We start from the raw sequence: 20,956 nt of genomic DNA, 5'->3' as shown, positions 1-20,956 counted from the left end.
ACAATTACAAGAAAATCTATTCGAATCATTATGAATAAATAAATAATAGCACAAGAAATAAATGAGTTTTGCTATCAATAAAATATTGAACCACTTATTAATTGAAAGTGCCGATGTAATCAATTAATTTTATAATCAAGTCTAATTTTTATCTTGGATGAGCTCTCCGGTTTATGTTCTTGTGTCGCTTTTGTAAAAACCTCACTTCCGGTGGACCAGTATAACCGGTGTTTTTAATGTATTTTCAAACCGGTATTAAATTCAAAGAATTATACAAAGTTGTATTCATATTTTTGAATAAATTATCGAATTATTTTATCATTAATTCTTTATGACAATAAAAATAGATTTTACTTCCAAAATGACACATTGTTTTAAAATGACATTTTACTAATATTTTAGGTCGCAAAAAGTATAGAAAATTAAGGATTTTTTAGTAAAGAATTTTTAGTTGAAAAACCTTTTGTAATATTTGATTTAATTTATTTCTTTTAGTTACATATATCAAATCTGTGTCGTTAAACACAAAAAAATCTGATTCAATCAGGAAATTAATTGATCCAATTATTTTTTTAATTCAATCACAGAAATGATAGTATCAATTAAAAAATTAATTGAAAGTCAATTAAAAAATTATTTGATAATATTGATTTTTGTAATTGATTTTTATGCCAATTAAAAAATTTGTTGAATCAATTAAATTTTTAATAGATTGTTTTTTAAAACTCAATTAAAATTTTAATAGGAAAACTTTTTGTGAATTTATTTCCATGTAAAGTCGAATATCTTTCATCTAAGGCAACTCGTCCTTAATGTAAAGAAAAACATAACATCTAATTTTTTAAATTAACTGAGATCTTTAATCTTTGAAGCTAGGTTCGACTTCTTCAAAATATCTTTATTTTATTTATTTTTTATCGAATTATTTTATCATTATTTTTTTATGACAATAAAAATACATTTTAATTTCAAAATGACACATTTTTATCTTTCTTCACATGAAATGAAAAAAAGTCCTTGGGATCAAATACAAAAAATTGCATGTCGAACAAATCAAAAAAAAGGGACATAGAAGCATATAAACTCAATATTATTCTTTTATCATTAATTTTTTTATGACAATAAAAATAGATTTTAATTTCAAAATGACACATTTTTATCTTTATTCACATGAAATGAAAAAAAAATCAAAGTCCTTGGTATCAAATGCAAAAAATCGCATGTTTTAATTTTTTATTCATTAAATTTAGGATACACATATTTGAAAATTGGCTCGTTAAAGTCGAATGTATTAAACTAAGACAACTTGTCCTTAATTAACTGAGATTTTTAATCTTTAAAGTTCGGTTCGACTTAAAAATATCTTTACTTTAAAGAAGCCGATTCAATGGATAGGACTCAATCACAAAAATCCATAAGTGAAGGTCAACATCTCTACATGCAAGTAATTTTTGGAGTACGGGCTGTATAAAAGACAAAGTTGCACCTTATGCAGGCAATACTAAACTAAAACAATATCAATGACCTATGAGAGAAACCCCTCATCTGCACCGACACCCACTATATCGCCACCCTATTGCCCGTTAACAACATGTGTAATTGTGTGTTAGCTTTATAAGCCGATTTAGAAGCAGAAAACAAAAAGCGACTACTTAAAAATTATGCTGTTTTAAATTACACTCTTAGGAAGACCACTTTAGGGGCTTCTTCCTCTTGTGTGCTTCAAACGCTAACACATGCCCCTGTAAAAATAGAAGAATACCAAAAAAGGGGTCGTCGCTATGCATTTATTTGGGTAAAATATAAAATCAGCTGGTGGCAAATGCAATCACAAAACAAAACATACATCCCTTAAGCGCCTACACTGGGGATTACAACAAAGTTGGTCATTCTATGTTTTTTGTTGTTTCTTTCTTATTGAAAACCGTTGTTTTTTTTAAGGATGGAAAGAAACCCTATGCGATAATGTGGTCAACGTTTGAGCTATGTAAGACTTCATGATAAACCTATCGCTCTGCTGACGAACCACCCTATTGTGAGAAGGGGGCTGGTATTAGTGAAATCTAAAATATTGAATCGAGTACTATTACTACTACATACAAAAATTTTGTTTTTTTTTCTAATTCAATCACGAAATTAATTGATACAATTAATTTTTTTACTGAAATGTCTTCAATCAAAGAAATGATAGTGTCAATTAAAAAATTAATTGAAAGTCACTTAGAAGGACATTCGAAAAAGACACCAAATTCTATATCAATAAACCAAAAATACGAAAAATTGAGACAATTTTTCTACTGTATGTTTCTAGTAAATGAACATTTATACAAAAACTATAGCTGATACTTTTACGGGATCTTATTTGTATTTTTTATCAAACTGTAAAATATTTTATAGACCAAATAGCGCTTATTTTCGTAAGACCATTTGGTCACAATTCAAGAATCAAGTTTTGAGAACAAGCTCATACAGCTCTTGAAGTTATTGAGGTAGGTTCTCAAAATGACAATTTTTGTTCTACACACTGTTAGTACAAGTAAAAACGGAAGAAAAATTAAAGTTTTTAATATTAGGTTTATTTCGGTAGTGAAAGGGTTAATTGAAATTTGTTTTTTAACTCAATTAAGATTTTAACTGGAAAAATTTTCGTGAAATTTTTTCAGATACTTGTTACAATTTGGATTTTTAAACTGATATTTATTTGTACATGTATAGCGTTGTTGATATATCACAAAAAGAAAATAAAAATTCGATAAATCAGATTTTTACAATAATTTTAATTTTATAGAGCCTAGATTTAAAGATAGACAACTCCCTAAAAATTGTTTTCATTTTAAAGAAACCTCGGAATCTATACCAAAATCCTTATGGGAATGTCAACATCTTTAGTTGAAGTAAACTTTTTTTGAGTGTGTGGAACAGTGTATTATAAGTTAGTACAACACCCAGAAGGGGACGCTATAGACATATGCTGTCTATGGCAATAATGCTCAGGGCCGGCACCTGAGCGATCTAGCCATGTCTGACCGCCCGTCCGTTTGTCTGTGAACACATTTTTGTAATCATAGTCTAATCGCAGTTTTAGTCCAATCGTCTTCAAATTTGGCAGAAGTACGTGTTTTTGGTCAGAATAGAACCCTATTGATTTTGGAAGAAATCGGTTCAGATTAAGATATAGCTCACATATGTATATGTATATAATTTGCCCTATATGCATTCACATGGCCCCAGAAGCCAGAGTGTTATCTTGATTTTCTTTCAATTTTGCACAAGGATTACAATAGATAGTGAATTTGGTTGAAATCATTTCAGATTTAGATATAGCTCCCACTTACACTCATTAACCGTGAATTACACTATTAACCACAGAGGACATAGTTTTACTCCGCATTTTTTCCACAGGGAGTAGAATTAGCATTCTACACCCAGAGAAGGAAACATGTTTCAAGAGCACCATGTTACTTTTTTACAGCGACTATGTAACATTTTTGTCGCAAACAAAGCATGTCTCGTCAAACATAACATGCTTTCCAAAATTAGATATATAATTTCCGAGAAAATAACATGGTTTCGACAAACATCTTATATGTTTCCCCTGAAAAAGTAACATTATGCTCTTGAAACATGGTTGAGGTGATCATATTCCTTCTCTGGGTGTAGCTATGAATGTCAAATTTGATATTGAAAACAATGAGAAAATATTGACCTAATATGAAAGATTGTGCAACTTAAATTTTAAGACACGCAATTTACACAATATTAACGACAGATTTCTTTAAATTAATGAAATTTTAATAAAAAGAATATGTATAATGTTTCCCTCAAAAGTGTTTTTCATTAAATTGAGGCACTAATCTTGGAAATTTCCTCAAAGTGAAGAAAAAGTTTTTGATTTAAAGAAATCTTCTTTAAAACTGATATATTTAATCTTTAGATTTAAGAAAAAACACTTTAAATATAGGCTTAGACTTATTTTGAGTTTTTTTTTTTTGGAATTAAGAAAATATTTTTTTTTGTTTTTGAAGTATTTGTTATAATTTGGATTTTTTTAACTGGCATTTCTTTCTACGTAAACAATTTTATTAATATTTTGCAAATACACTGAAAAAAATGTTTACGTGATATTAAAGATTACGCAACCTAAAATTTTTTTACACAATATTAAGGACAAATTTAAAAAAAAATGAAATTTTAATTAAAAGAAAGATTATAATATTTGCTTCACAAGTATTTTCATTAAATTTAGGACACAAATCTTAGTAATTAGCGTCCCTCAGTTAAAAACATGTCGTTGTATTAAGCCAAATTTTCCTTAAAGTAAAGGAATACATTTTTGATTTAAAGAAATCGCTCTTAAATTAACTGAAATATTGAATCTTTAGATTTAAGATAAAAGCGCTTCAAATATAGGCTAAGACTTCTTTTGAGGATTTTGTATCTTTGAATTATTTATTTTTTTGTTTAAGAAAACATTTTTTTACTTTGAATTATCTGTTTTAATTTGAAGTTTAAATGCATTTGTTTGTACGTGAATAGCTTTATTAATATATCGTAAAAAATCCATAGCTGAGATCTGTATCCTAAATTTAATTTTATTGATTCTAGATTTAAAGCTAGATAGGTCCCTGAAAAATGTCTTTACTTTAAAGAAACCGCATCTTTGGCTCGGAATTAAGGGAAGGTTTACATCTTTGAGTCCAAGTAAACTTTTTTTAGTATATATTGAAAGCTAGATAGGTCTCTAAAAATATCTAGCTTCCAAAATCCTTAAGGGAAGGTCAAGATGGATGCAAGTAAACTTTTTTTAAGTGTACAAAGTGGTGCAGGGTATAATATAGTCGGCTTCGCCTTCTTTACTTGTTTTCAATATACACAGAAAAAATTTTCACGAAAATTTTTCCAATTAAAGTCTTGAGTTGTAAAAAATATTCAATTAAAAAATTAATAGATTCGACAAATATTTTAATTGAAAAAAGAAATCAATCCCAAAATTAATAGCATAAATTATTTTTTTTATTTAACTTTCAATTAATTTTTTAATTGATACTATCATTTCTGTGATTGAAGACATTTCAATTAAAAATTAATTAATTTCGTGATTGAACACAAAAGCTATTTTTTGTGTGTAGGGTATTCTATTTCGAATTCCGTTAAAGTTTCAATACTTTTAAGTATGTAATACAAATTTTCCTTATTGTATCAAAGATTTTGAATACTTGGATTAAAGATGAAAAATCTTCAAATATAGGAAAATCTATAGAAACGAAAAAAATACGTCTCTGCCAATATTTCAGAATATATATTTTATACACTCAAAAAAAGTGAGCCCTCCAGGGCTCAAAAACCAATTTAACTCTATTTTATTTCATGGAATTACTATGCCTTGAGAAAGTTTCCTTAACAGGAAATGACGATCAAATACTCCAAATATTTCTGCAAACATATCGATCCACTCCTAAAGAAAATTCAGTTTCGCCGGCAGAGTTGTTTTTTAATCGGAAAATTAAAAACACTCTTGATTTGTTAAAACCAAATAGCCAACGAGAGGATAAGGAACGGAACTCAAAAATGGAGGAACAATTCAATAACAGACAGAGAAGTTTCAAACCAAAAGATTTAATATATGCTCAAATTTTCAGAAATGGAAAACAAATTTGGATACCAGGATCAGTAGTAGAACGTGTCGGTGCAGTTAACTACAATGTATACATTTTTGAAGGTCGTAAAACCAAACTTATCCGATCTCACATCAATCAGTTAATTCGGAGATTTGATGAAAATATTCAAAATTATACCACGGAATCTATTCAACTTATGATGGAAATTTTTGGGTTTAAACCAAATCTTCAATGCGAGCAACCAACCCTACAAAACATAAATCCCGAAGAGAATACTACATTTTCGGAAAACCAACAAGTGCTAAATCCTGGACAAGTGCTAAATCCATCAAAATTCTGCAAATTTAGATGATCAATCATTAGAGGATGAAATGCAGACACCCTTAGTTTTCAGTACTCCAACAGCTTTAACTCCTCAAATTCTTAAAAGACCACTTCGTAATCGGAAACAACCAGTTAGGTTTAGTTTCGAAAATTAATTTTAAAAAAAGGGAGATGTTGTAGTTACTTGTACTTGCTAAATATGCACTGTGCGAACTAGAGAATTTATTTATCAACATATCATTGAAATATTGGTATATGAGTATTCATTATTTTTGACATTAAACAAATATTCATTTTTCATTCTTAATATTGCTTTTACTTAATTTTGTGTTTTTGTATAAAAGAATCAATTGTGTATTCCTAATATCCACCAAGACCCCAACAACAGTAATAATAATTTGTGTACAGTCAAATAAAAGTTTACTTGGATCCAAAGATTTTGACCTTCCCTTAAGGATGTTGGTATTGATTCTGAGCGAAAGATGCGGCTTCTTTAAAATAAAGAAATTTTTTAGCGATCTGGCATTAAATCTAGGACCAATAAAATTAAAATTAGGATACAGATCTCATTTATCAAATTGTCATTACCCAGCAAAAACTCTCATTACCCGGTAATCTTGTAGGTAAGCCTATTTAAAAATTAATAACCACTTATTAATTGGCATCCCTTCGAATTACATTTACATACACATGTCCTAGAAGGAAAGTACTTCTCCCCAGGCATACTTTCGGCCATAAAATAAGTAGTGCATTTAAAGCATATAATCACCTAATATGTAATGACTTATTCGTAGATACACCAAAGCTTGCAAAATAGCCACTTATTGTCTCAGGCAACCAAATCTCGAAAATATTGATTTCTATCGCCGATTACAATGGATCAAAATATGGCGAGTGATGCTGTAATAGGAGAACTACTTGAATAGAAACGAATATTGTATAAATAAACAAAAAAATTAATAAATAATCTAAATAAGATGCAAATTAATTTCACACTTAAAATAGAAATAAATGTAGGTTGTTTAAGGGAGTTGGATTCGTGAATTACGTTATAATATATCCAATAGCCAATTCACATAAGGTTCAAAATCTACTAAAAGTGGATTTTAAGTCTCTTTTTTATAAGGCAAATGGCATTTGAAATTTAGTTTAAGCGCATTTTGGAAATGTAATGTAAATGAGGTATAAGAAAGCATTTATTTAAAACATAATATGATAATGTCATTAAACACAATTATTATGAAATGTTTGTGATAAAAATTTCTTAATGGAAAAATTTTCAGAATTACCGTTACATTACATATTCTTTTTGATTTTTTATGTAAGTGCTCGATTATGTGAATAATTATACCTAATGGTACCATCATTTATTCTATTTTATTAATTCGTTAACTACAACTGCATAAAATTTGAGAATAACAATTCGAAAATTACCGAAAAGTATTTATTTTCGTCATTACAAGTTAGTCATTATAACTCGCCGCAATGTAATGCAACGTGTAATGACAGCTTTACTCCTGGTAATGTCAATTGTAATGAGATGTGGTTACCTAATTTTTGCTGGGTATATTTTCGCGGTTTATTAATAAAGGTACACACGTACAAACAAATGCAAGCTTAAAAATCCAAATTATAGCGGATACTTCAAAGTAAAAAATGTTTTCTTAATTTCAAAAAAAAAACTTTAAACCAAATACGCTAAATCCTCAAAATAAGTCTTAGTCTATATTTGAAGCGTTTTTATCTTAAATCTAAAGTTTCAATATTTCAGTTAATTTAAGGACAATTTCTTTAAATCAAAAATGTGCTTCTTACTTTAAGGAAAATTAGCCTTAGTTCAAAGATGCAAATTTACAAAATTTGTGTCCTAAATTTAATGAAAAAAAACTTGAAGCAAAGATTATAAACTTTATTTTAATTAAAATTTCATTATTTTAAAGAAATTTGACCTTAATACTTTGTAAATTTCGCATCCTAAAATTTAGGTTGCGTAATCTTTAATATCACCTAAATATTTTTTTCAGTGTACGTTAGTTAAATTAAAAAGGGCAAACAATTATAAACAAATGAAGCATAAAGATTTACTAAATTCGTATTACCCACAAAATAGTACAGAATTTCTGTTCAGAAATTTGTAAATTTTACCACAAGAAGTCAAAAATCGCGATTAAATTAAAAAATGGATCTAACCAAATAACTCTTTTATTTATATCTAATAAAAAAATATACTTACCTCTATCCGTCTTTTAATTTCAGCTCACTTTTGCATACGGAAAATAATTTGGAACATTTCATGAAACAAGTACTTATTGCAGCTGCTGACCACTGCACAAGATTAGATTTAATGACTCTTGTGCGTGTGACAATGGCTATTGTAAGATACTTTATACATCGGTAGAATAATACATAAAAGAAAAATGAAAAAAATAAATTATTGGTGATGTTTGGAAAATATAATTGTAATGTATATTAGTGTAGTGATAAATAATCGTGTCTGTTGTGGTACACATATGTATCGCTTTCGTGAGGTGTCATACTTAAGAGGTGTTCTGGACTAAACTTTACATCATCACAGATCTGAAAAATATACACCAACATTTTTTCTGTGTACAGCTATCGTATGCAAAGTTGGACGACTTTTCGCTTTCGTGAGGTGCCACACTTAAGAGGTGTTCTGGACTAAACTTTACACCATCACAGATCTGAAAAATATACACCAACATTTTTTCTGTATCGTATGCAAAGTTGAACGACTTTTAACACAAATAAATAACAGATTCTGAAGCTTTAATGTGTTTTCTTTTTTTATATATTTTTCGCATTTTCTTGAGCAAAAACTATCTAAATTTTGAATAAAAAATTCTTTAACTGGTGTATATTTTAGGAATTGTTTTTACATTTTTCCACATTCTACTACAATTTTACCGGCAAAATAGGCTACATGCACATACACAGCACCAGTGCTTTCCGAAAAAACAACTGATTTTTAAGGACCTTCAAGAAATTCGTCTTGGCGTGAAATACGACCTCAGATGAATTCACCATACCATCGATAAGCACTAATCCTTCACGGAGCTTAATTGCCAAAATTTAAATAAAATCTTCGATGTACTGTTGTTCACTTAATCCACGTCGAATTTTTATAACATTCGCTCGTATGTCAAACGTTCCAAGTACCTATAACCTCACAAATTTCATGCTTTACTCGTAGGATAGAGCGTCACCCCGTAAGGACGCTCTATAGTCTGCTGGGGACTAACTTCACAATTGGAAACAATTGTGAAGTTAGTCCCCAGCAGACTAAATTCTGCTGGTTTTTTGCTAAAAATATCTGCTGGCCCGAATAAAGTTAGTCTACTGGTTCGAGTAAAATTAGAATAAGTCTGCTAAAAACATCAGTCGGTATGCTGTTATATTTTTGTACTTCAGAGTCAGCGAACAACAAATAACATACGAGGGCAGTTCGGAAACTTCTTAGCCTAGCACATTAAATACTTCCTCTTAGCGTGCTGTCATTAAATATTTACATAAAAAAGGTTTATCGGGACAAGAAATTCATAATGATGGTGAATGTGTCAGGTGAAAGTGCTCCTTCATATGCAACAGTAAAAAATTGGGTTGCTGAATTTAAACGTGGTCGTACAAGCATTGAAGATGAATCACGTAGTGGACGTCCAAAAACAGCAACAAAAACAGAAAATGTAGCAAAAGTGCATGATATGGTATTAAATGATCGACGAATAAAAGTGCGTGAAATTACTAATATCATGGACATCTCAAATGATCGAGTCCATTTAATTTTGCATGAAGAACTACAGATGAAAAAGCTTTCTGCAAGATCGGTGCCGCATTTGTTAACAGTCGATCAAAAACGCATAAGAATGAACATTTCTCAAGCTTGTTTGGATCGTTTTAAGCGAAATAAAATGGATTTTAAGCCTCGTTTCATAACTATACTCCAGGGACAAAAAAACAATCCAAACAATGGACTGAAGCTGGAGGAAGTGCCCCAAAGAAGGCAAAAACAATTCATAACCTGGTAAGGTTATGACAACGGTTTTTTGGGACTTCAAAGATATTTTATTGATTGACAATCTGCAAAAGGGTAAAACAATAAATTCAGAGTACTATTGCAACCTTTTGGATCAATTAAATGTACAAATTCGAGAAAAACTCCCTGGCTTACAACCAAAAAAGAAATAATTTTTTATCAAGCGCACAAGAGTGTTTTAACAATGGCTAAAATCAACGAATTAAAGTACGAGTTGCTTATTCTCCTGATTTAGCTCCCAGTGACTTTTACTTGTTCGCAAATGTAAAAAAACATCCTTGCTGGCAAGCATTTTACCTCAAATGAAGATGCAATTCCAGTTGTAAACCACTATTTTGAAGACCTTGAGCAAAACTATTTTAGTCAAGGGATTGAATTGCTAGAAAAGCGTTGGACTAAGTGTATTGAAGTTTCAGGAGATTATATTGAAAAATAAAAATATTTTTGAAAAACTAACTATTCTCTTTCATTGATAGGATAAGAAGTTTCCGAACCGCCCTCGTAGTAGTAATAAGTTCTTCTTTTATGCCAGTTTTTTTATCCATTGTTTATTGGTAGTTGTTCCCACTTTGTTTTCTAAATCACTAAAAGTTTTTTATTTCATTTTTTTTTCTAAAAAAATGTATCTTTACTCATTCTTTGTTCTTCTCTTTTATAATTTATTATTGCTAGTTTTTATCCTAAGTTTTATCTTGTTATTTTTGGTCAAAATTTTAATATATTTAAATTTACTTTTGTAATTTTTTTATAACCATTTTATATTCGCCTAAAGGCTTGGTTATTTTTACAAAAAATATAAATAAATAAATAAAAATTGGAAAATTTTTAGTTTTTAATATGACACGCAAAACTTATTTAAGAATAGCTTTTGGTTATTACTGCGCAAAAGTTCCTCAATGTGAGTATAAAGCTTTTTATTTGCTGCTATGCCTTAATTTCGAAAATATTCATTTATTTTTTGTAGCAGAAAATATTTGCTACTTCAGCAAACTTTTTGCTTTTTAGCTTATTTTGCTGTATCTCCTAACAAATTTCTTTGGGTGCACTGTTGTAAGTCAAAATCAGTCGCAGTGAACCTCTAAAACGCACGATGACCGCAAATAAGAACTGCAATATTACCATCAGTTATAAACGCTGCTTATTCAAATTTGGTCATATATTTGGACATATAAAACATTACAAAATTCAAGGTGTACTTACCTGCATGTTTAATGGGCTAATACAAGAGCCAATACACAGAAAAAAATTCACGAAAATTTTTCCAATTAAAATTTTAATTGAGTTTTAAAAACAAGTCAATTAAAAATTTAATTGTGTAAACACCCTGTATTTAGCAAACGATACCACCTGAAGGCCCCCTATAAAATTATTTACTATTTATCTCTTTCTTGTACTAAATATTTCATTTTCCATTTGTTTCTTGATTGACATTAAAATGACTTTGATAGTATCGCACTTGGCGCAATAGTTTTTTTGGTTGTACAGTTGAATTCTTGTTCACAGTCAGAGAGTATTGAGCGAGCTTTGAGTATTGAATAAACGAGTCCTAACCTTAAAATTTGAGTTTTACTTTATTTCGAAAAAGGAACAATTTATTGCACACTTTCTACAAATCAGAAGTGGGATAATAAAGAAAAACAATCATACTTCTTGTCACATCATATTTTTCTTTATTCTGCGCCGAAAGCAATAAAATGTCCCAGAGCGACAAACCCGACGAAGAGAATTCCAACCTTGGAACACCAAATCAGAATTCAACACTCTTGGGAGCATCAAGTACACCCAATCAAAGAGGAACTAATAACGACGAATCTTCGATATTAGCGATACTGCTTCAACAAAATCAAATGCTTATAAATGCCTTGCGATCAGAGAGAACTTCGTACCACGTGATGCCCGATCTTAACAATAATATCAAAAAGTTTAATGGGAAGAGGTTGCCAACAGAGGCAAAGGATTGGCTCGCGTCCATTAATGGAATTGGTAATATGAATAACTGGCCCGATTCTTTTCGTTTACAGTGTGCCCGAGCAAATTTAGAAGGAGCAGCTCTAAACTGGTATTGTGCAGCAGAATTCAGAAGTTGGAGAGATTTTGAAGATGAATTCAAAGAGACATTTATTGGTCAACAGTCTACAGCTGAGCTCTGGGAGAAAATGGCAGGAAAGCATCAGGGAGACCAAGAGGATATAAGCGATTACTTCTTTGAAAAACTCCGTCTCACGCAACAACTTGGTTTAGAATTTGATGATGCCCGAAAATTCATAATAAAAGGTATAAAATCGATTGAGCTCAGAAAATTCCTTTTACAGAGACAACACATTACATTCAATGATATTATTTCCAATATTCACGATTATATTGATGCTGGTTGCGCTGAAGGGGATGTCGTAACAGTTAAATCACAAGCACAACGACTTTTCAACAAAGACAAGTCCAACAGTGCACAAATTTGCAGTAAATGCGGCAAACCGGGACATTTTGCTCGTTTCTGTATAACCGAAACGTCTCAGCTTAAATGTTTCCGATGCGAAGGAGTTGGCCATGTCAAAAGGTTCTGCACCGCGCCCATAAAATGTTTGCAATGTCATAAAGAGGGTCATACTCAGAATAAATGTCCAGAAAAAGTAAGAGCAAACGCACCACAAACTTCAAATTACGCCCGCAACAGAAATCACACAACGATTGCCACCACCACCACCACCGCCGACAATAATATTCACAACAGCACCAATAGTAAGTATTTCCAAGAAGTCTACGTAAATGGAAAAATTGTCAAAGCTTATATCGACCCAGGCAGCGCTGTTAATATGATGTCTGAGCACACAGCAAAAGATCTAGGTATTAATTTCAGTACACCAAATACAACACTTCGCATTCAAGGATTTGGACATGGATCTGTAGTTCCCATTGGTATTTTTGAAGCGAGCTTAAAAGTAGACCAAGCTGCTGCCGACGTTGAAATATATATAGTCAAAGACACAGAATTGTCCATTCCGCTGTTGGTTGGTCAGCCTTTCACCGAAAAAGAGCACATTACTATGGTAAGACGAGGAAAAACATTACGTTTCTTTGAAGAACATTCTGTCGAAGAATCAGACGATTGCCTGCAAAATATGGAAGTACCCACATTGCCAAAAACGAACATCAAATTATGGGTCAAAGAGGCAACAGTTATTCCTCCAAATTATGTTGGAATTATATCTACATATTGCGATTCTTCTGAAAATGTTGATTTATTTATAGAAAACACCCAGAACAGATTTGGAGCACTAATTCCAAATTGTATTGTAACAAACTGTACTGGAGAATGCTGTATTCCTGTTTTAAACATCACATCGACTGACATAAAATTTGAGAAAGACGAAAAAATTGCATGTGCAAAAATATGTTTGGAGAATAAATGTGATAACGAAATAGAAAATAACAACAACGTTACCATGCAGTGCGGCTTACTTGCAGCAGTAGACAACTTTGATTTTGATTCAGTTCAAATAGGCGATGATGTTAGCGAAGAAGGAGTAAAGAAACTAAAGAGCATAATTTTAGATAATTTATCTTGTTTCTCTTATGAGTTGAGTGATTTGGGAACAACAAAAGATGTTGAGTTTAAAATAGAATTGACTAGTGATGAACCCGTTACATTCCGTCCATATCGATTGAGTGTTTCAGAAAGAGAGTATGTGAGAAATGAGATTGAGATAATGAAGAGAGCGGGTATTATCTGTGATTCTGATTCAAACTATGTGAGCCCAATTTTACTAGTTAAAAAGAGAAACGGAGAGAGAAGAATATGCATCGATTATAGAGCGTTAAATAAAATAACAAAAAGAATGCAATATCCACTGCCGTTAATACATGATAATATTGACAGACTAAGAAATAAACAGATATTCACTGCACTTGATATGAAAAGTGGATACCATCAAATACCAGTGAGCAAAGAATCAAGACATTTAACAGCTTTTGTCACCCCCGATGGACACTTTGAGTATTTGCGTATGCCGTTTGGAGTAAGCAATGGACCAGCTGTGTTCCAGCAATTAATAAACAAAGTACTTGGTCCGCTACGTTTTACGATCGCCTTAGCATACTTTGACGATATTCTTTTGCCAGCTGATACAGAAGAAGAGGGGTTAGAAAATTTGCGAATTGTTATGAATGTACTAAGTAAAGCAAATTTAAAGCTTAATCTTTCCAAATGTAAATTTCTTTACAGGAGAATAGAATATCTTGGTTTTGAGATAGAGTGTGGAGTATTACGGCCAGCTGAAAGTAAAATAGAGAGCGTAGTGAAATTTCCAACACCAACTGATGTTCATCGTGTGAGGCAATTTATCGGACTTGCTAGCTACTTTCGGCAGTTTGTTTACAATTTCGGTGTAATAGCGCAGCCACTAACAAAGTTGACACGAAAGAATAGCGAATGGCAATGGACAGATAAAGAAGAAAAAGCATTCCAATTGATTAAAGAGAAGCTCATAACTCGACCTGTATTGTGCATGTACTCCCCACATGCGAGGACGGAGGTGCATACCGACGCTTGTCAATTGGGGTTTGGAGGTATTTTGATGCAAGAGCAATTAGATAAAAAATTGCATCCCGTTGCGTACGTAAGTAAACAAACAACTCCTGAGGAAAGTCGTTATCACTCAACAGAGCTGGAGACACTTGCTGTCGTATGGGCATTGCAAAAGTTACGAGTGTATTTAGTTGGTATTAAATTTGTTGTCGTCACGGACTGTAACGCTGTGAGAAGTACATTCTCGAAAAAAGATTTAATACCTCGAATTGGTCGCTGGTGGTTGCAGCTAATGGAATTCGAATTTGAAATAGTACATCGAGCTGGAAGTAAAATGCAACATGTAGACACCCTAAGCCGTAATGCTGTAGGAAATTCTGGAGAAGTTGGGACTGTGGCAGATGTAGTTTCTTTGTATACAAATTTGAATGAAAATGAGTGGCTTTCTTTATTACAGAAAACGGATCCTAATGTTATTGAAATTATGAAGTCTCTTCACAAAACAGCTGATTTGGATGACTACGACAAACACATTATACAACAATATGTACTTAAAAGGAACGTTGTTTTTAGAAAAGTTGGTGATGATGAAAAATTTTATGTTCCACGCCAGGCTAGATGGAAAATTGTGAGAAATTATCATGACCAATTTGCGCATGTTGGTGTAGATAAGACTGTGGCGAAAATTAGAGAAAACTACTGGTTTCCAAGAATGAAAAACTATGTCAAAAACTATATCGGAGCTTGTTTTGAGTGTTTGTATCATAAACAACCCGGAGGTAAGAGACCAGGTATGTTACACCCCATCGATAAAATTGGTGTGCCCTTCCACACTGTACATTTAGATCATTTGGGCCCTTTCGTAAAAAGTTCAAAAGGCAACTCCTATATACTGGCGGCTATTGATGGTTTTACAAAATTTTGTATTTTAAAAGCAGTTCGCAATACCAAATCAACAACCACAGTTCGTGTAGTGGAAGAAATGGTCTCGTTGTTTGGCCTTCCAAATAGGTTCATAACGGATTTAGGAACCTCTTTTACTGGTGCACCCTTTGTTAATTTTTGTAAAGCTCACAACATTATCCATATAAAGAATGCTACGGCTACTCCAAGAGCAAATGGGCAGCTTGAAAGACTTAATAGAAGCATTACACCTATGATTGCTACAATGAGCAAAACACCAGATAATCGAGATTGGGACTGTTTCGTAGGCATTGCCCAATATAGTTTAAACAATACATATCACCGAACTTTAAAAAGTACTCCCTTCCGAATTCTTCTAAATTACACACCCAAAAACTTGTCAAGTGATGTACTTGAAGATGCCGTTAGACAGCAACAACAGGAGGATATTGAGACAATACGAAACCAAGCATTGGAAAACATCGTCAAAGAGCAAAGCAAACAGAGGCAAGCATACAATAAGGCTAGAAGTGAGGCAACTTCGTACCAACCCGGAGATCATGTAATGGTAAAAAGAACAACACTGCCAGGGGTCGGAGAATCATCCAAGTTGCTTCCACACTACAAAGGTCCATATATGATCACTGAAGTTCTACCTAATGACCGCTACAGAGTGTCTGATATCCCCGGTCTACAGAGAACTCAAAAGAAATATGAATCTGTAGCAGCCGTAGATCAATTGAAACGTATACTGACATTAAATGATGAAGTTTCTGATGGTATTGTGGATGAACAATCGGATAGTGATTCTTCCTGTGTTTTAAGACGAAGCAAGCGCATACAACAAAAATCAAAACAACATAAATAAATCGAGGACGATTGATAGGTCAGGATGGCCGAATGTAAACACCCTGTATTTAGCAAACGATACCACCTGAAGGCCCCCTATAAAATTATTTACTATTTATCTCTTTCTTGTACTAAATATTTCATTTTCCATTTGTTTCTTGATTGACATTAAAATGACTTTGATAGTATCGCACTTGGCGCAATAGTTTTTTTGGTTGTACAGTTGAATTCTTGTTCACAGTCAGAGAGTATTGAGCGAGCTTTGAGTATTGAATAAACGAGTCCTAACCTTAAAATTTGAGTTTTACTTTATTTCGAAAAAGGAACAATTTATTGCACACTTTCTACAATTGATTCAACAAACTTTTTAATTGGAACAAAAATCGATCACACAAATTAATAGTATCAATTAATTTTTAATTGGCTGTCAATTAATTGTTTAATTGATACTATCATTTCTGTGATTGAAGACATTTCAATTAAAAAATTAATTGGACCAATTAATTTCGTGATTGAATTAGAAATTTTTTTTGTGTATATTATCACGAATCCTAGATTCAGAGGACGAATGGAAGCTGTACTTGGAAGTATCTTGGAATTATGTATTAAATAGTTATGAGGGACTTCAAAGTGGATACACTGAACAGCAAAAATTTTAAATAAATGTTACATTTAAGATAATGGTATAAGTAGTCTTTGTAACCCAGCGGGAAAATTGCGAAGTACCGCAAAAATCATGCCTTCTTAACCCATGATTTTGGGATCCTTAACACCTTCCCATATGCCTTCTCCTATCATGCATGCTAAAATGCCTTGCACTTCCTTTCTAAAAAATGCCCGCAAACATTATTCTGTGCCTTCTTTGGGAATTGGAAAAAGAAGGACCAATATTGTTGTTATAAGAACGAAAATTCAGTTTTACAGACAGTTTTAATCAAATCCTTGAGAGTTAAAGAAGCAAACAAATTGTCTTTGATAGTTCAGCTCCGCCCATTCTCTCTAGTAATTTTGACAACTTGTTTCACGGTATGAAATTGAAATCTTTTTTAATGCGTATCGTAAAGTCCAATAGGAAAACACGAATTAACTCATTCTCATATTAAACAAGTAAGGAAAGTCTAAAGTCGGGCGGGGCCGGCTAAATTATACCCTCCACCAGTATGTATACCAACATCTTAACACCTTAAATATGAACCGATTTGGGCATTTTTTTAAACATTTACAAAATGTCTAGACTCAAAATTTAAATTGGTTTATGACCGGGACGGACCACAATGTTACTAAAAAACAAGTAAGGAAAGTCTAAAGTCGTGCGGGGCCGAATATATTATACCCTGTACCACTTTGTAAATCCACATTTTCGACACTATATCAAATCGGTCAAATGTGTTGGGTGCTATATATAAAGGTTTTTGTTCCAAATACATACATTTAAATCTGACTTCATCTGAACAGATTTTATAACCTATAGACTTAAAATTTAAGTCGCCTAATGCCCTGGAATGGTACAGTATGTTAGTAAAAAATATGGGAAACATTTTAATCTGAACCAATTTTGAGGCAACTTCGCAAAAGTGTATTTATGATTTGTCGGTCGATAGACATGTATAAGAAATAATGTAAAATTTGAGTCACTTTTACAAGTTTTCGACTTAGCAGTAGCGATTTTATAAGAAAAATGTGGGTATTTTGGCCATTTTTGCCCAAATCGTAAAAACATATATATAGAAGCTATATAGAAATCTGAACCGATTTTAACCAAATTTGACATGCATACCCAAAAAAAAAATTGGAAGTTGTTCCACAAACATTTCTTTTAAATCCCATCCCAGAATCCCCCATCGAGTTTTTTCAACTTCCGATGCAGTCCTTTTGGACAACTTCACAAACATTTCTTCTAAAGCGCATCGTGGGATCCCCCAATAATTTTTTTCCACTTCCGATGCAGTCCTTTTGGACAAGCGCACAAACACTTCTTCTAAAGCACATCTTGGGATCCCCCAATGATTTTTTTCTACTTCCGATGCAGTCCTTGTGGACAAGTATTAGAAAGAAAGCAATCAGGTTATTTTAAGTGCAAATTTTGTACAATTAAATTTTACAAAAAAATAGAAAACTAATAAAAAACTAAAAAAAATAGAAATTAATAAAAAAATAATAAAAAAAAATAAATTTCATCCCTGCTGGGATTTGAACCTGTGCCGTTTGACTTTCTCGCTTCCATGGAAGTTCTTTCGAGAAGGTTTTGCAAATTACGAGAATTTTTAATTTTTTTTTTTTTGTTGAGTTTTAATGGAAAAAATATATTTATACGAAAATATATGCCGAAAATAAAAAATAAAAACGATGCATGACATAATAAAATATTTTTTTAGAAAAATATTTGATAAAAAAAATTGCCGCTGGTGAGATATGAACCTGCGTTTCTTATTTTTTCGTTCATACTAATAAAGAACATCTCGAGAAGCAATTATAATGTTATTCCTTGGTGTCGTATTACGATCATATCACAAACATTTGAATTGACCTTTCGACGCTTTATGTTCAATGGTGTTGGTGGCTGAGTGTGCTAAGGCATTCTGTTATGGTGCCAGCAAACCCAGGTTCAACCCCTGGTCGGAGCGAACAAATTTTTCAAATTGTAAAAATTAGATAATAGGAATATAATTGTGTAATAAAACATATGGATGAAAAAAAAATTAAATTGGTTAAAATTTTTTTTTTCGCTTTTTAAATTTCTTCATTCAAATTAACTTCCAGGGCACAACTTCTGAAGCAATGCAAAGGATCCAAAAAGGGAGTACTTCCGTCCTATGACAAGCCCATGTAAAATTCATTGGAGATGATCCAAGTTTGCACTACTTCCGGATCACAGATTGAGGATCCAAACTACTTTTTGGAAGCTCTTTTTTTGCTGGGTACTTAGTATTTTAATTCTACTCCCTGTGCAAAATTTAACGAAAACGGACTACAACTTTGAACTCTGTGGTCATATGACGGAAAATCTGGCGAAAGATATATGGGAGTTATATCAAAATCTGAACCGATTTCAATTAAAATTCGCTCGCATATCCAGAACCTTAATTCTACTCCCTGTGCAAAGTTTCAAGTAAATCGGGGTAAATCTTTGGTGTCTGTGGGTATAAATATGATTCGAAATCGGTCGAAAGACATATTCGGGAGCTATATCTAAATCTGAACCGATTTCAACTAAATTTGGTATAATTAACGATACTATTAAACGCACTCCTGTGCAAAATTTGAAGCAAATCAGGGTAAAACTCTCTAAATACGTCAATTATGGTCATATCGGTGATAAATATATATGGCAACTATATCTAAATCTGAACCGAAATCAATCGCGATTGTCTTTGAGCCAAGGTAAAACTCTGTGCCAAATTTGAAGACGATCTGACTTAAACTGCGAACTGTACTTTGCACACAATATTACATATACAGACAGACGGCCAGACAGACAGACAGACGGACATGGCTAAATCGACTCAGAATTTAATTCTAAGACGACCGGTATACTAATCGACCTTCTTGACGTTACATACAAATGCACAAACTTATTATACCCTGTACCACAGTAGTGGTGAAGGGTATAAAAACGAACTAAAAATAAAGGACAAAATCATTGGCATTTCATTCTATTTTTGGAATCGTACGAAAATTTTCTTTTGCTTTAGTTCATATGGAATTTATGTGTACGGTCATTGAACTATATACCCACGTTTAGTTTATAAAATGTTTGAGACATACTTACAAAAAACGAAAATTTCATTGGGATGTGGAAAATTTCAAAAAAAAAAAAAATAAATTTAACTACAAACAAATAATTTTTGTGCAATAAAAATAAGTTAAATTTAGCGTTCCGTTAACTACGGATTTTTTCGGTGTAGTAATATCATCTTTTCATTTTCCCCTAATCAAGTATATATACACTGTATATAGTCGGAAATAGATATTTTGTTTGTTACGCACGGAATGACAAATTTGTTATTCCCCCAATACCATTCTGTGACGTCAGGTATAAAAAGGATCTCATACTCATTCTTTGTTGGCTGCCAAACTATTAATTTGTTTATGTCTAGTTACTCCTAACTTTGGCCTTCTAGAAGACATTCTCTGTAACATATAAAAGATCCGATACCCATTATACGTTCACTTCCGACAGAAGGGAACGCGGAATGACCTCACGTGTAGCTTAAGTTTACCTTTTGGCGCCCACATCACATAAATGTGTCGTAGGCCAATGGATGAGTGTAGGACTACCAATAACGAGGACCCCGGTTCAAATCCCGATGGAGCAGAAAAATAAAAATACACATGAGGTAAATATTAAAATCACAAAAATAAGATAAACTGTATAGGAAAAGTAAGTCAAATTAAATTCTAATGTAAAATGTATGAAGGCAAATTTTCAGTTCATAGACAACCTTGCCTTCAAAATATTTATTTTTACACGCTTTCTTTTATGCCTTCCTGTCCAGGCCTTTTTGAGGGCCTTCTTTGGAAGGCATGATTTTTGTACTTAGTATGAAGGCCTGATAACATGGCACCGACAACATCACCTCTAGAAGGCATACGAATAGAAGCGAGAGGCAAGGCCTTGGTCTCCAATCCAATCCAATGTTATTTTGAAATGAACACGTAATGCAGCGCCCAGGCCTTATAGCTACCCGG

The sequence above is a fragment of the Haematobia irritans genome, chromosome 3 (assembly GCF_050003625.1).
Source record: "Haematobia irritans isolate KBUSLIRL chromosome 3, ASM5000362v1, whole genome shotgun sequence".
Taxonomy (NCBI): domain Eukaryota; kingdom Metazoa; phylum Arthropoda; class Insecta; order Diptera; family Muscidae; genus Haematobia; species Haematobia irritans.
Note: the sequence above shows the minus strand (reverse complement) of the source record.